Below are 12995 nucleotides of genomic sequence, written 5' to 3' on the forward strand. Positions count from 1 at the left end.
CCACGAGAGCAGCAGATTGGACAGCCGTCGCCGTAGCTCAGTTGGTAAGAGCACCGGACGCGATATTCGGAGGTCGTGGTTTCGGATCCCACCGGCGGCATGGTTGTTTTTCTGCTGATTTATAAGTAATTTTCTTTAAGCGACTTATTATTCTAAGTATTATTATCCCACTGATAAGCATAACACATAAAAAAATTAACGTTCCCCTATGCACCTTGGTTTCGATGACTGTTGGCTCCCTTCATAAATTTGTCAAACGGGCCCCTCATTTCATTTAACTTGTCTGCTAATAGCTTAACGAGGGTCTCGGTTCTGGCAGTCTTGATGCCATAGCTAGCATAAGAGGGCTCTCGCACAGTTTCCGCCCTCGCCGTTAGATGACGTTCTACGTCACGCTCGCGGTATTACAGGACGTGCTACGTCCGCCGCTATGGTCGAGGGTGGCGCTGGTGAACACTCTCAAGGCTTGCTTACACCCAGTAAACATAAATACCCACGAGAACAGCAGATTGGACAGCCGTCGCCGTAGCTCAGTTGGTAAGAGCACCGGACGCGATATTCGGAGGTCGTGGGTTCGGATCCCACCGGCGGCATGGTTGTTTTTTCAGCTGCTTTATAAGTAATTTTCTTTAAGCGATTTATTAGTCTAAGTAGTATTATCCCACTGATAAGCATAACACATAAAACAAAAATTAACGTTCCCCTATGCACCTTGGTTTCGGTGACTGTTGGCTCCCTTCATAAATTTGTCAAACGGGCCCCTCATTTCATTTAACTTGTCTGCTAATAGCTTAGCGAGGGTCTCGGTTCTGGCATTCTAGATGCCATAGGTAGCATAAGAGGGCTCTTGCACAGTTTCCGCCCTCGCCGTTAGATGACGTTCTACGTCACGCTCGCAGTGTTACAGGACGTGCTACGTCCGCCGCCATGGTCGAGGGTGGCGCTGGTGAACACTCTCAAGGCTCGCTTACACCCAGTAAACATAAATACCCACGAAAGCAGCAGATATGACAGCCGTCGCCGTAGCTCAGTTGGTAAGAACACCGGACGCGATTTTCGGAGGTCGTGGGTTCGGATCCCACCGGCGGCATGGTTGTTTTTTCTGCTGCTTTATAAGTAATTTTCTTTAAGCGATTTATAAATCTAAGTATTATTATCCCACTGATAAGCATAACACATAAAAAAATTAACATTCCTCTATGCACCTTGGTTTCGGTGACTGTTGGCTCCCTTCATAAATTTGTCAAACGGGCCCCTCATTTCATTTAACTTGTCTGCTAATAGCTTAACGAGGGTGTCGGTTCTGGCAGTCTTGATGCCATAGGTAGCAGAAGAGGGCTCTCGCACAGTTTCCGCCCTCGCCGGTAGATGGCGTTCTACGTCACGTTCGCGGTATTACAGGACGTGCTACGTCCGCCGCTATGGTCGAGGGTGGCGCTGGTGAACACTCTCAGGGCTCGCTTACACCCAGTAAACATAAATACCCACGAGAGCAGCAGATTGGACAGCCGTCGCCGTAGCTCAGTTGGTAAGAGCACCGGACGCGATATTCGGAGGTCGTGGGTTCGGATCCCACCGGCGGCATGGTTGTTTTTTTCTGCTGCTTTATAAGTTTTTTTCTTTAAGCGATTTATTAATCTAAGTAATATTGTCCCACTGATAAGCATAACACATAAAAAAAATAACGTTCCCGTGTGCACCTTGGTTTCGGTGACTGTTGGCTCCCCTCATAAATTTGTCAAACGGGCCCCTCATTTCATTTAACTTGTCTGCTAATAGCTTAACGAGGGTCTCAGTTCTGGCAGTCTAGATGCCATAAGTAGCATAAGAGGGCTCTCGCACAGTTTCAGCCCTCGCCGTTAGATGACGTTCTACGTCACGCTTGCGGTGTTACAGGACGTGCTACGTCCGCCGCTATGGTCGAGGGTGGCGCTTGTGAAAACTCTCAAGGCTCGCTTTCACCCAGTAAACATAAATACCCACGAGAGCAGCAGATTGGACAGCCGTCGCCGTAGCTCAGTTCGTAAGAGCACTGAACGCGATATTCGGAGGTCGTGTGTTCGGATCCCACCGGCAGCATGGTTTTTTCTGCTGCTTTATAAGTAATTTTCTTTAAGCGATTTATTAATCTAAGTATTATTATCCCACTGATAAGCATAACACATAAAAAAAATTAACGTTCCCCTATGCACCTTGGTTTCGGTGACTGTTGGCTCCCTTCATAAATTTGTCAAACGGGCCCCTCATTTCATTTAAATTGTCTGCTAATAGCTTAACGATCGTCTCGGTTCTGGCAGTCTTGATGCCATAGGTAGCATAAGAGGCTCTCGCAGAGTTTCCGCCCTCGCCGTTAGATGACGTTCTACGTCACGCTCGCGGTATTACAGGACGTGCTACGTCCGCCGCTATTGTCGAGGCTGGCGCTGGTGAACACTCTCAAGGCTCGCTTACACCCAGTAAACATAAATACCCACGAGAGCAGCAGATAGGACAGCCGTCGCCGTAGCTCAGTTGGTAAGAGCACCGGACGCGATATTCGGAGGTCGTGGGTTCGGATCCCTCCGGCGGCATGGTTGTTTTTTCTGCTGCTTTATAAGTAATTTTCTTTAAGCGATTTATTAATTAAAGTATAAGTATCCCACTGATAAGCATAACACATACAAAAAATTAACGTTCCCCTGTGCACCTTGGTTTCGGTGACTGTTGGCTCTCTTCATAAATTTGTCAAACGGGCCCCTCATTTCATTTAACTTGTCTGCTAATAGCTTAACGAGGGTCTCGGTTCTGGCAGTCTTGATGCCATAGGCAGCATAAGAAGGCTCTCGCACAGTTTCCGCCCTCGCAGTTAGATGACGTTTTACGGCACGCTCGCGGTATTACAGGACGAGCTACGTCCGCCGCTATGGTCGAGGGTGGCGCTGGTGAACACTCTCAAGGCTCGCTTACACCCAGCAAACATAAATACCCACGAGAGCAGCAGATTGGACAGCCGTCGCCGTAGCTCAGTTGGTAAGAGCACCGGACGCGATATTCGGAGGTCGTGGGTTCGGATCCCACCGGCGGCATGGTTGTTTTTTCAGCTGCTTTATAAGTAATTTTCTTTAAGCGATTTATTAGTCTAAGTAGTATTATCCCACTGATAAGCATAACACATAAAACAAAAATTAACGTTCCCCTATGCACCTTGGTTTCGGTGACTGTTGGCTCCCTTCATAAATTTGTCAAACGGGCCCCTCATTTCATTTAACTTGTCTGCTAATAGCTTAGCGAGGGTCTCGGTTCTGGCATTCTAGATGCCATAGGTAGCATAAGAGGGCTCTTGCACAGTTTCCGCCCTCGCCGTTAGATGACGTTCTACGTCACGCTCGCAGTGTTACAGGACGTGCTACGTCCGCCGCCATGGTCGAGGGTGGCGCTGGTGAACACTCTCAAGGCTCGCTTACACCCAGTAAACATAAATACCCACGAAAGCAGCAGATATGACAGCCGTCGCCGTAGCTCAGTTGGTAAGAACACCGGACGCGATTTTCGGAGGTCGTGGGTTCGGATCCCACCGGCGGCATGGTTGTTTTTTCTGCTGCTTTATAAGTAATTTTCTTTAAGCGATTTATAAATCTAAGTATTATTATCCCACTGATAAGCATAACACATAGAAAAATTAACATTCCTCTATGCACCTTGGTTTCGGTGACTGTTGGCTCCCTTCATAAATTTGTCAAACGGGCCCCTCATTTCATTTAACTTGTCTGCTAATAGCTTAACGAGGGTGTCGGTTCTGGCAGTCTTGATGCCATAGGTAGCAGAAGAGGGCTCTCGCACAGTTTCCGCCCTCGCCGGTAGATGGCGTTCTACGTCACGTTCGCGGTATTACAGGACGTGCTACGTCCGCCGCTATGGTCGAGGGTGGCGCTGGTGAACACTCTCAGGGCTCGCTTACACCCAGTAAACATAAATACCCACGAGAGCAGCAGATTGGACAGCCGTCGCCGTAGCTCAGTTGGTAAGAGCACCGGACGCGATATTCGGAGGTCGTGGGTTCGGATCCCACCGGCGGCATGGTTGTTTTTTTCTGCTGCTTTATAAGTTTTTTTCTTTAAGCGATTTATTAATCTAAGTAATATTGTCCCACTGATAAGCATAACACATAAAAAAAATAACGTTCCCCTGTGCACCTTGGTTTCGGTGACTGTTGGCTCCCCTCATAAATTTGTCAAACGGGCCCCTCATTTCATTTAACTTGTCTGCTAATAGCTTAACGAGGGTCTCAGTTCTGGCAGTCTAGATGCCATAAGTAGCATAAGAGGGCTCTCGCACAGTTTCAGCCCTCGCCGTTAGATGACGTTCTACGTCACGCTTGCGGTGTTACAGGACGTGCTACGTCCGCCGCTATGGTCGAGGGTGGCGCTTGTGAAAACTCTCAAGGCTCGCTTTCACCCAGTAAACATAAATACCCACGAGAGCAGCAGATTGGACAGCCGTCGCCGTAGCTCAGTTCGTAAGAGCACTGAACGCGATATTCGGAGGTCGTGTGTTCGGATCCCACCGGCAGCATGGTTTTTTCTGCTGCTTTATAAGTAATTTTCTTTAAGCGATTTATTAATCTAAGTATTATTATCCCACTGATAAGCATAACACATAAAAAAAATTAACGTTCCCCTATGCACCTTGGTTTCGGTGACTGTTGGCTCCCTTCATAAATTTGTCAAACGGGCCCCTCATTTCATTTAAATTGTCTGCTAATAGCTTAACGATCGTCTCGGTTCTGGCAGTCTTGATGCCATAGGTAGCATAAGAGGCTCTCGCAGAGTTTCCGCCCTCGCCGTTAGATGACGTTCTACGTCACGCTCGCGGTATTACAGGACGTGCTACGTCCGCCGCTATTGTCGAGGCTGGCGCTGGTGAACACTCTCAAGGCTCGCTTACACCCAGTAAACATAAATACCCACGAGAGCAGCAGATAGGACAGCCGTCGCCGTAGCTCAGTTGGTAAGAGCACCGGACGCGATATTCGGAGGTCGTGGGTTCGGATCCCTCCGGCGGCATGGTTGTTTTTTCTGCTGCTTTATAAGTAATTTTCTTTAAGCGATTTATTAATTAAAGTATAAGTATCCCACTGATAAGCATAACACATACAAAAAATTAACGTTCCCCTGTGCACCTTGGTTTCGGTGACTGTTGGCTCTCTTCATAAATTTGTCAAACGGGCCCCTCATTTCATTTAACTTGCCTGCTAATAGCTTAACGATGGTCTCGGTTCTGGCAGTCTTGATGCCATAGGTAGTGGGCTCTCACACAGTTTCCGCCCTCGCCGTTAGATGACGTTCTACATCCCGCTCGCGGTATTACAGGACGAGCTACGTCCGCCGCTATGGTCGAGGGTGGCGCTGGTGAACACTCTCAAGGCTCGCTTACACCCAGTAAACATAAATACCCACGAGAGCAGCAGATTGGACAGCCGTCGCCGTAGCTCAGTTGGTAAGAGCACCGGACGCGATATTCGGAGGTCTTGGGTTCGGATCCCACCGGCGGCATGGTTGTTTTTTCTGCTGCTTTATAAGTAATTTTCTTTAAGCGATTTATTAATCTAAGTAATATTATCCCACCGATAAGCATAACACATAAAAAAAATTAACGTTCCCCTGTGCACATTGGTTTAGGTGACTGTTGGCTCCCTTCATAAATTTGTCAAACGGGCCCCTCATTTCATTTAACTTGTATGCTAATAGCTTAACGAGGGTCTCGGTTCTGGCAGCCTTGATGCCATAGGCAGCATAAGAGGGCACTCGCACAGTTTCCGCCCTCGCCGTTAGATGACGTTCTACGTCACGCTCGCGGTGTTACAGGACGTGCTACGTCCGCCGCTTTGGTGGAGGGTGGCGCTGGTGAACACTCTCATGGCTCGCTTACACCCAGTAAACATAAATATCCACGAGAGCAGCAGATTGGAATGCCGTCGCCGTAGCTCAGTTGGTAAGAGCTCCGGACACGATATTCGGAGGTCGTGTGTTCGGATCCCACCGGCGGCATGGTTGTTTTTTCTGCTGCTTTATAAGTAATTTTCTCTAAGCGATTTATTAATCTAAGTAATATTATCCCACTGATAAGCATAACACATAAAAACATTACGTTCCCCTATGCTCCTTGGTTTCGGTGACTGTTGGCTCCCTTCATAAATTTTTCAAACGGGCCCCTCATTTCATTTAACTTGTCTGCTAATAGCTTAACGAGGGTTTCGGTTCTGGCAGTCTTGATGCCATAGGTAGCATAAAAGGGCTCTCGCACAGTTTCCGCCCTCGCCGTTAGATGACGTTCTACGTCACGCTCGCGGTATTACAGGACGTGCTACGTCCGCCGCTATGGTCGAGGGTGGCGCTGGTGAACACTCTCAAGGCTCGCTTACACCCAGTAAACATAAATATCCACGAGAGCAGCAGATTGGAATGCCGTCGCCGTAGCTCAGTTGGTAAGAGCTCCGGACACGATATTCGGAGGTCGTGTGTTCGGATCCCACCGGCGGCATGGTTGTTTTTTCTGCTGCTTTATAAGTAATTTTCTCTAAGCGATTTATTAATCTAAGTAATATTATCCCACTGATAAGCATAACACATAAAAAAATTAACGTTCCCCTATGCTCCTTGGTTTCGGTGACTGTTGGCTCCCTTCATAAATTTTTCAAACGGGCCCCTCATTTCATTTAACTTGTCTGCTAATAGCTTAACGAGGGTTTCGGTTCTGGCAGTCTTGATGCCATAGGTAGCATAAGAGGGCTCTCGCACAGTTTCCGCCCTCGCCGTTAGATGACGTTCTACGTCACGCTCGCGGTATTACAGGACGTGCTACGTCCGCCGCTATGGTCGAGGGTGGCGCTGGTGAACACTCTCAAGGCTCGCTTACACCCAGTAAACATAAATACCCACGAGAGCAGCAGATTGGACAGCCGTCGCTGCAGCTCCGTTGGTAAGAGCACAGGACGCGATATTCGGAGGTCGTGGGTTCGGATCCCACCGGCGGCATGGTTGTTTTTCTGCTGCTTTATAAGTAATTTTCATTAAGCGATTTATTAATCTAAGTATTATTATCCCACTGATAAGCATAACACATAAAAAAAAATTAACGTTCCCCTATGCACTTTGGTTTCGGTGTCTGTTGGCTCCCTTCATAAATTTGTCAAACGGGCCCCTCATTTCATTCAACTTGTCTGCTAATAGCTTAACGAGGGTCTCGGTTCTGGCAGTCTTGATGCCATAGGTAGCATAAGAGGGCTCTCGCACAGTTTCCGCCCTCGCCGTTAGATGACGTTCTACGTCACGCTCGGGGTATTACAGGACGTGCTACGTCCGCCGCTATGGTCGAGGCTGGCGCTGGTGAACACTCTCAAGGCTCGCTTACACCCAGTAAACAAATACCCAAGAGAGCAGCAGATAGGACAGCCGTCGCCGTAGCTCAGTTGGTAAGAGCACCGGACGCGATATTCGGAGGTCGTGGGTTCGGATCCCACCGGCGGCATGGTTGTTTTTTCTGCTGCTTTATAAGTAATTTTCTTTAAGCGATTTATTAATCTAAGTATAACTATCCCACTGATGAGCATAACACATAAAAAAATTAACGTTCCCCTATGCACCTTGGTTTCGGTGACTGTTGGCTCCCTTCATAAATTTGTCAAACTGGCCCCTCATTTCATTTAACTTGTCTGCTAATACCTTAACGAGGATCTCGGTTCTGGCAGTCTTGATGCCATAGGTAGCATAAGAGGGCTCTCGCACAGTTTCCCCCCTCGCCGTTAGATGACGTTCTACGTCACGTTCGCGGTATTACAGGACGTGCTACGTCCACCTCTATGGTCGAGGGTGGCGCTGGTGAACACTCTCAAGGCTCGCTTACACCCAGTAAACATAAATACCCAAGAGAGCAGCAGATTGGACAGCCGTCGCCGTAGCTCGGTTGGTAAGAGCACCGGACGCGATATTCGGAGGTCGTGGGTTCGGATCCCACCGGCGGCATTGTTGTTTTTTCTGCTGCTTTATAAGTAATATTCTTTAAGCGACTTATTAATCTAAGTATTATTATCCCACTGATAAGCATAACACTTAAAAAAATTAACGTTCCCCTATGCACCTTGGTTTCGGTGACTGTTGGCTCCCTTCATAAATTTGTCAAACGGGCCCCTCATTTCATTTAACTTGTCTGCTAATAGCTTAACGATGGTCTCGGTTCTGGCAGTCTTGATGCCATAGGTAGAGAGCTCTCGCACAGTTTCCGCCCTCGCCGTTAGATGACGTTCTACGTCACGCTCGCGGTATAACAGGACGTGCTACGTCCGCCGGTATGGTCGAGGGTGGCGCTGTTGAACACTCTCAAGGCTCGCTTACACCCAGTAAACATAAATACCCAAGAGAGCAGCAGATAGGACAGCCGTCGCCGTAGCTCAGTTGGTAAGAGCACCGGACGCAATATTCGGAGGTCGTGGGTTCGGATCCCACCGGCGGCATGGTTGTTTTTTCTGCTGCTTTATAAGTAATTTTCTTTAAGCGACTTATTAATCTAAGTATTATTATCCCACTGATAAGCATAACACATAAAAAAAATTAACGTTCCCCTATGCACCTTGGTTTCGGTGACTGTTGGCTCCCTTCATAAATTTGTCAAACGGGCCCCTCATTTCATTTAACTTGTCTGCTAATAGCTTAACGAGGGTCTCGGTTCTGGCAGCCTTGATGCCATAGGCAGCATAAGAGGGCTCTCGCACAGTTTCCGCCCTCGCCGTTAGATGACGTTCTACGTCACGCTCGCGGTATTACAGGACGTGCTACGTCCGCCGCTATGGCCGAGGGTGGCGCTGGTGAGCACTCTCAAGGCTCGCTTGCACCCAGTAAACATAAATACCCACGAGAGCAGGAGATTGGACAGCCGTCGCCGTAGCTCAGTCGGTAAGAGCACCGGACGTGATATTCGGAGTTCGTGGGTTCGGATCCCACCGGCGGCATGGTTGTTTTTTCTGCTGCTTTATAAGTAATTTTCTTTAAGCGCTTTATTAATCTAAGTATTATTATCCCACTGATAAGCATAACACATAAAAAAAAATTAACGTTCCCCTATGCACCTTGGTTTCGGTGACTGTTGCTCCCTTCATAAATTTGTCAAACGGGATCTCATTTCATTTAAGTTGTCTGCTAATAGCTTAACGAGGGTCTCGGTTCTGGCTGTCTTGATGCCATAGGTAGCATAAGAGGGCTCTCGCACAGTTTCCGCCCTCGCCGTTAGATGACGTTCTACGTCACGCTCGTGGTATTACAGGACGTGCTACGTCCGCCGCTATGGTCGAGGGTGGCGCTGGTGAACACTCTCAAGGCTCGCTTACACCCAGTGAACATAAATACCCACGAGAGCAGCAGATTGGACAGCCGTCGCCGTAGCTTAGTTGGTAAGAGCACCGGACGCGAGATTCGGAGGTCGCGGGCTCGGATCCCACCGGCGGCATGGTTGTTTTTCTGCTGCTTTATAAGTAATTTTCTTTAAGCGATTTTTAATCTAAGTATTATTATCCCACTGATAAGCATAACACATAAAAAAAATTAACGTTCCCCTATGCACCTTGGTTTCGGTGACTGTTGGCTCCCTTCATAAATTTGTCAAACGGGCCCCTCATTTCATTTAACTTGTCTGCTAATAGCTTAACGATGGTCTCGGTTCTGGCAGTCTTGATGCCATAGGTAGAGAGCTCTCGCACAGTTTCCGCCCTCGCCGTTAGATGACGTTCTACGTCACGCTCGAGGTGTTACAGGACGTGCTACGTCCGCCGCTATGGTCGAGGCTGGCGCTGATGAACACTCTCAAGGCTCGCTTACACCCAGTAAACATAAATACCCACGAGAGCAGCAGATAGGACAGCCGTCGCCGTAGCTCAGTTGGTAAGAGCACCGGACGCGATATTCGGAGGTCGTGGGTTCGGATCCCACCGGCGGCATTGTTGTTTTTTCTGCTTCTTTATAAGTAATATTATTTAAGCGACTTATTAATCTAAGTATTATTATCCCACTGATAAGCATAACACATAAAAAAAATTAACGTTCCCCTATGCACCTTGGTTTCGGTGACTGTTGGCTCCCTTCATAAATTTGTCAAACGGGCCCCTCATTTCATTTAACTTGTCTGCTAATAGCTTAACGATGGTCTCGGTTCTGGCAGTCTTGATGCCATAGGTAGAGAGCTCTCGCACAGTTTCCGCCCTCGCCGTTAGATGACGTTCTACATCACGCTCGCGGTATTACAGGACGTGCTACGTCCGCGGGAAGGTCGAGGGTGGTGCTGTTGAACACTCTCAAGGCTCGCTTACACCCAGTAAACATAAATACCCACGAGAGCAGCAGATAGGACAGCCGTCGCCGTAGCTCAGTTGGTAAGAGCACCGGACGCGATATTCGGAGGTCGTGGGTTCGGATCCCACCGGCGGCATGGTTGTTTTTTCTGCTGCTTTATAAGTATTTTCTTTAAGCGACTTATTAATCTAAGTATTATTATCCCACTGATAAGCATAACACATAAAAGAAATTAACGTTCCCCTATGCACCTTGCTTTCGGTGACTGTTGGCTCCCTTCATAAATTTGACAAACGGGCCCCTCATTTCATTTAACTTGTCTGCTAATAGCTTAACGAGGGTCTCGGTTCTGGCAGCCTTGATGCCATAGGCAGCATAAGAGGGCTCTCGCACAGTTTCCGCCCTCGCCGTTAGATGACGTTCTACGTCACGCTCGCGGTATTACAGGACGTGCTACGTCCGCCGCTATGGTCGAGGGTGGCGCTGGTGAGCACTCTCAAGGCTCGCTTGCACCCAGTAAACATAAATACCCACAAGAGCAGCAGATTGGACAGCCGTCGCCGTAGCTCAGTCGGTAACAGCACCGGACGTGATATTCGGAGGTCGTGGGTTCGGATCCCACCGGCGGCATGGTTGTTTTTTCTGCTGCTTTATAAGTAATTTTCTTTAGGCGCTTTATTAATCTAAGTATTATTATCCCACTGATAAGCATAACACATAAAAAAAAATTAACGTTCCCCTTTGCACCTTGGTTTCGGTGACTGTTGCTCCCTTCATAAATTTGTCAAACGGGATCTCATTTCATTTAAGTTGTCTGCTAATAGCTTAACGAGGGTCTCGGTTCTGGCTGTCTTGATGCCATAGGTAGCATAAGAGGGCTCTCGCACAGTTTCCGCCCTCGCCGTTAGATGACGTTCTACGTCACGCTCGCGGTATTACAGGACGTGCTACGTCCGCCGCTATGGTCGAGGGTGGCGCTGGTGAACACTCTCAAGGCTCGCTTACACCCAGTAAACATAAACACCCACGAGAGCAGCAGATTGGACAGCCGTCGCCGTAGCTCAGTTGGTAAGAGCACCGGACGCGAGATTCGGAGGTCGCGGGCTCGGATCCCACCGGCGGCATGGTTGTTTTTCTGCTGCTTTATAAGTAATTTTCTTTAAGCGATTTTTAATCTAAGTATTATTATCCCACTGATAAGCATAACACATAAAAAAAATTAACGTTCCCCTATGCACCTTGGTTTCGGTGACTGTTGGCTCCCTTCATAATTTTGTCAAACGGGCCCCTCATTTCATTTAGCTTGTCTGCTAATAGCTTAACGAGGGTCTCGGTTCTGGCAGTCTTGATGCCATAGGTAGCATAAGAGGGCTCTCGTACAGTTTCCGCCCTCGCCGTTAGATGACGTTCTACGTCACGCTCGCGGTATTACAGGACGTGCTGCGTCCACCGCTATGTTCGAGGGTGGCGCTAGTGAACACTCTCAAGGCTCGCTTACACCCAGTAAACATAAATACCCACGAGAGCAGCAGATTGGACAGCCGTCGCCGTAGCTCAGTTGGTAAGAGCACCGGACGCGATAATTAGGTCGTGGTTTCGGATCCCACCGGCGGCATGGTTGTTTTTTTCTCCTGCTTTATAAGTAATTTTCTTTAAGCGATTTATTAATCTAAGTAATATTATCCCACTGATAAGCATAACACATACAAAAAATTCACGTTCCCCTATTATGCACCTTGGTTTCGGTGACTGTTGGCTCCCTTCATATGTATATATATATATATATATATATATATATATATATATATATATATATATATATATATATATATATATAATCACCAAAAATAGAAGAAACATAACAGGATTTAATTCACGACGTTTCGGCTGGAGGACCAGCACTCGAAAAAGGCTGGTCCTCCAGCCGAAACGTCGTGAATTAAATCCTGTTATGTTTCTTCAATTTTTGGTGATTTGTTATTATATTGACCAAATCAGCTGCCAGAAATCACTTTTGGTATATATATATATATATATATATATATATATATATATATATATATATATATATATATATATATATATAAAGGAAGCCAACAGTCACCGAAACCAAGGTGCATAGGAGAATGTTTCCATTTTTTTATTTTTTATTTTTTATATATCTAGTGCCAATCAACTTGTTATAAAGAAAATTACTTATCAAGCAGCAGAAAAAACAACCTAGCCGCCGGTGGGATCCGAACCCACGACCACCGAATATCGCGTCCGGTGCTCTTACCAACTGAGCTACGGCGGCGGCTGTCCAATCTGCTGCTCTCATGGGTATTTATGTTTATTTGGTGTACGCGAACCTTGAGAGTGTTCACCACCGCCACTCCCGACCATAGCGGTGGACGTAGCACGTCCTGTAATACCGCGAGCGTGACGTGGAACCTCATCTAACGGCGAGGGGGGAAACTGTGCGAGCGCCCTCTTATGCTAGTTGAGTTTAGTTGAGTGGTTGTAAACTACCGGTGGGATTAGCCTTGCAGTTGCTGCCGGCAATTGCTCCACCGTAGCGACACTTAAATAGAAATCACAGAAACACTGTCCGCAAAAACCCAAATAGACACTCCTGAGGTCACCATGTGGAGGCCAAATCCGTGTCCTGCAGGTAAAGTAAAAGAATGCGAGAAGCAT

General features: G+C 47.5%; 4 non-coding genes across 4 annotated transcripts; 3 read left to right on the forward strand and 1 right to left on the reverse strand.

Moving 5' to 3' along the window:
- Positions 1-8414: 8414 nt before the first annotated feature.
- On the forward strand, positions 8415-8488 carry TRNAL-CAA (transfer RNA leucine (anticodon CAA)). The gene has a single exon. It is a non-coding gene; the product is annotated as a tRNA-Leu (tRNA).
- A 421-nt stretch (positions 8489-8909) lies between these two features.
- TRNAS-UGA (transfer RNA serine (anticodon UGA)) lies at positions 8910-8983 on the forward strand. Its single transcript has one exon. It is a non-coding gene; the product is annotated as a tRNA-Ser (tRNA).
- Positions 8984-10872: 1889 nt separating this feature from the next.
- Positions 10873-10946, forward strand: TRNAS-UGA (transfer RNA serine (anticodon UGA)). The gene has a single exon. It is a non-coding gene; the product is annotated as a tRNA-Ser (tRNA).
- Positions 10947-12538: 1592 nt separating this feature from the next.
- On the reverse strand, positions 12539-12612 carry TRNAS-CGA (transfer RNA serine (anticodon CGA)). The gene has a single exon. It is a non-coding gene; the product is annotated as a tRNA-Ser (tRNA).
- Between the last annotated feature and the right edge of the window lie 383 nt (positions 12613-12995).

This window comes from Amblyomma americanum, chromosome 6, assembly GCF_052857255.1.
Source record: "Amblyomma americanum isolate KBUSLIRL-KWMA chromosome 6, ASM5285725v1, whole genome shotgun sequence".
Lineage (NCBI taxonomy): Eukaryota > Metazoa > Arthropoda > Arachnida > Ixodida > Ixodidae > Amblyomma > Amblyomma americanum.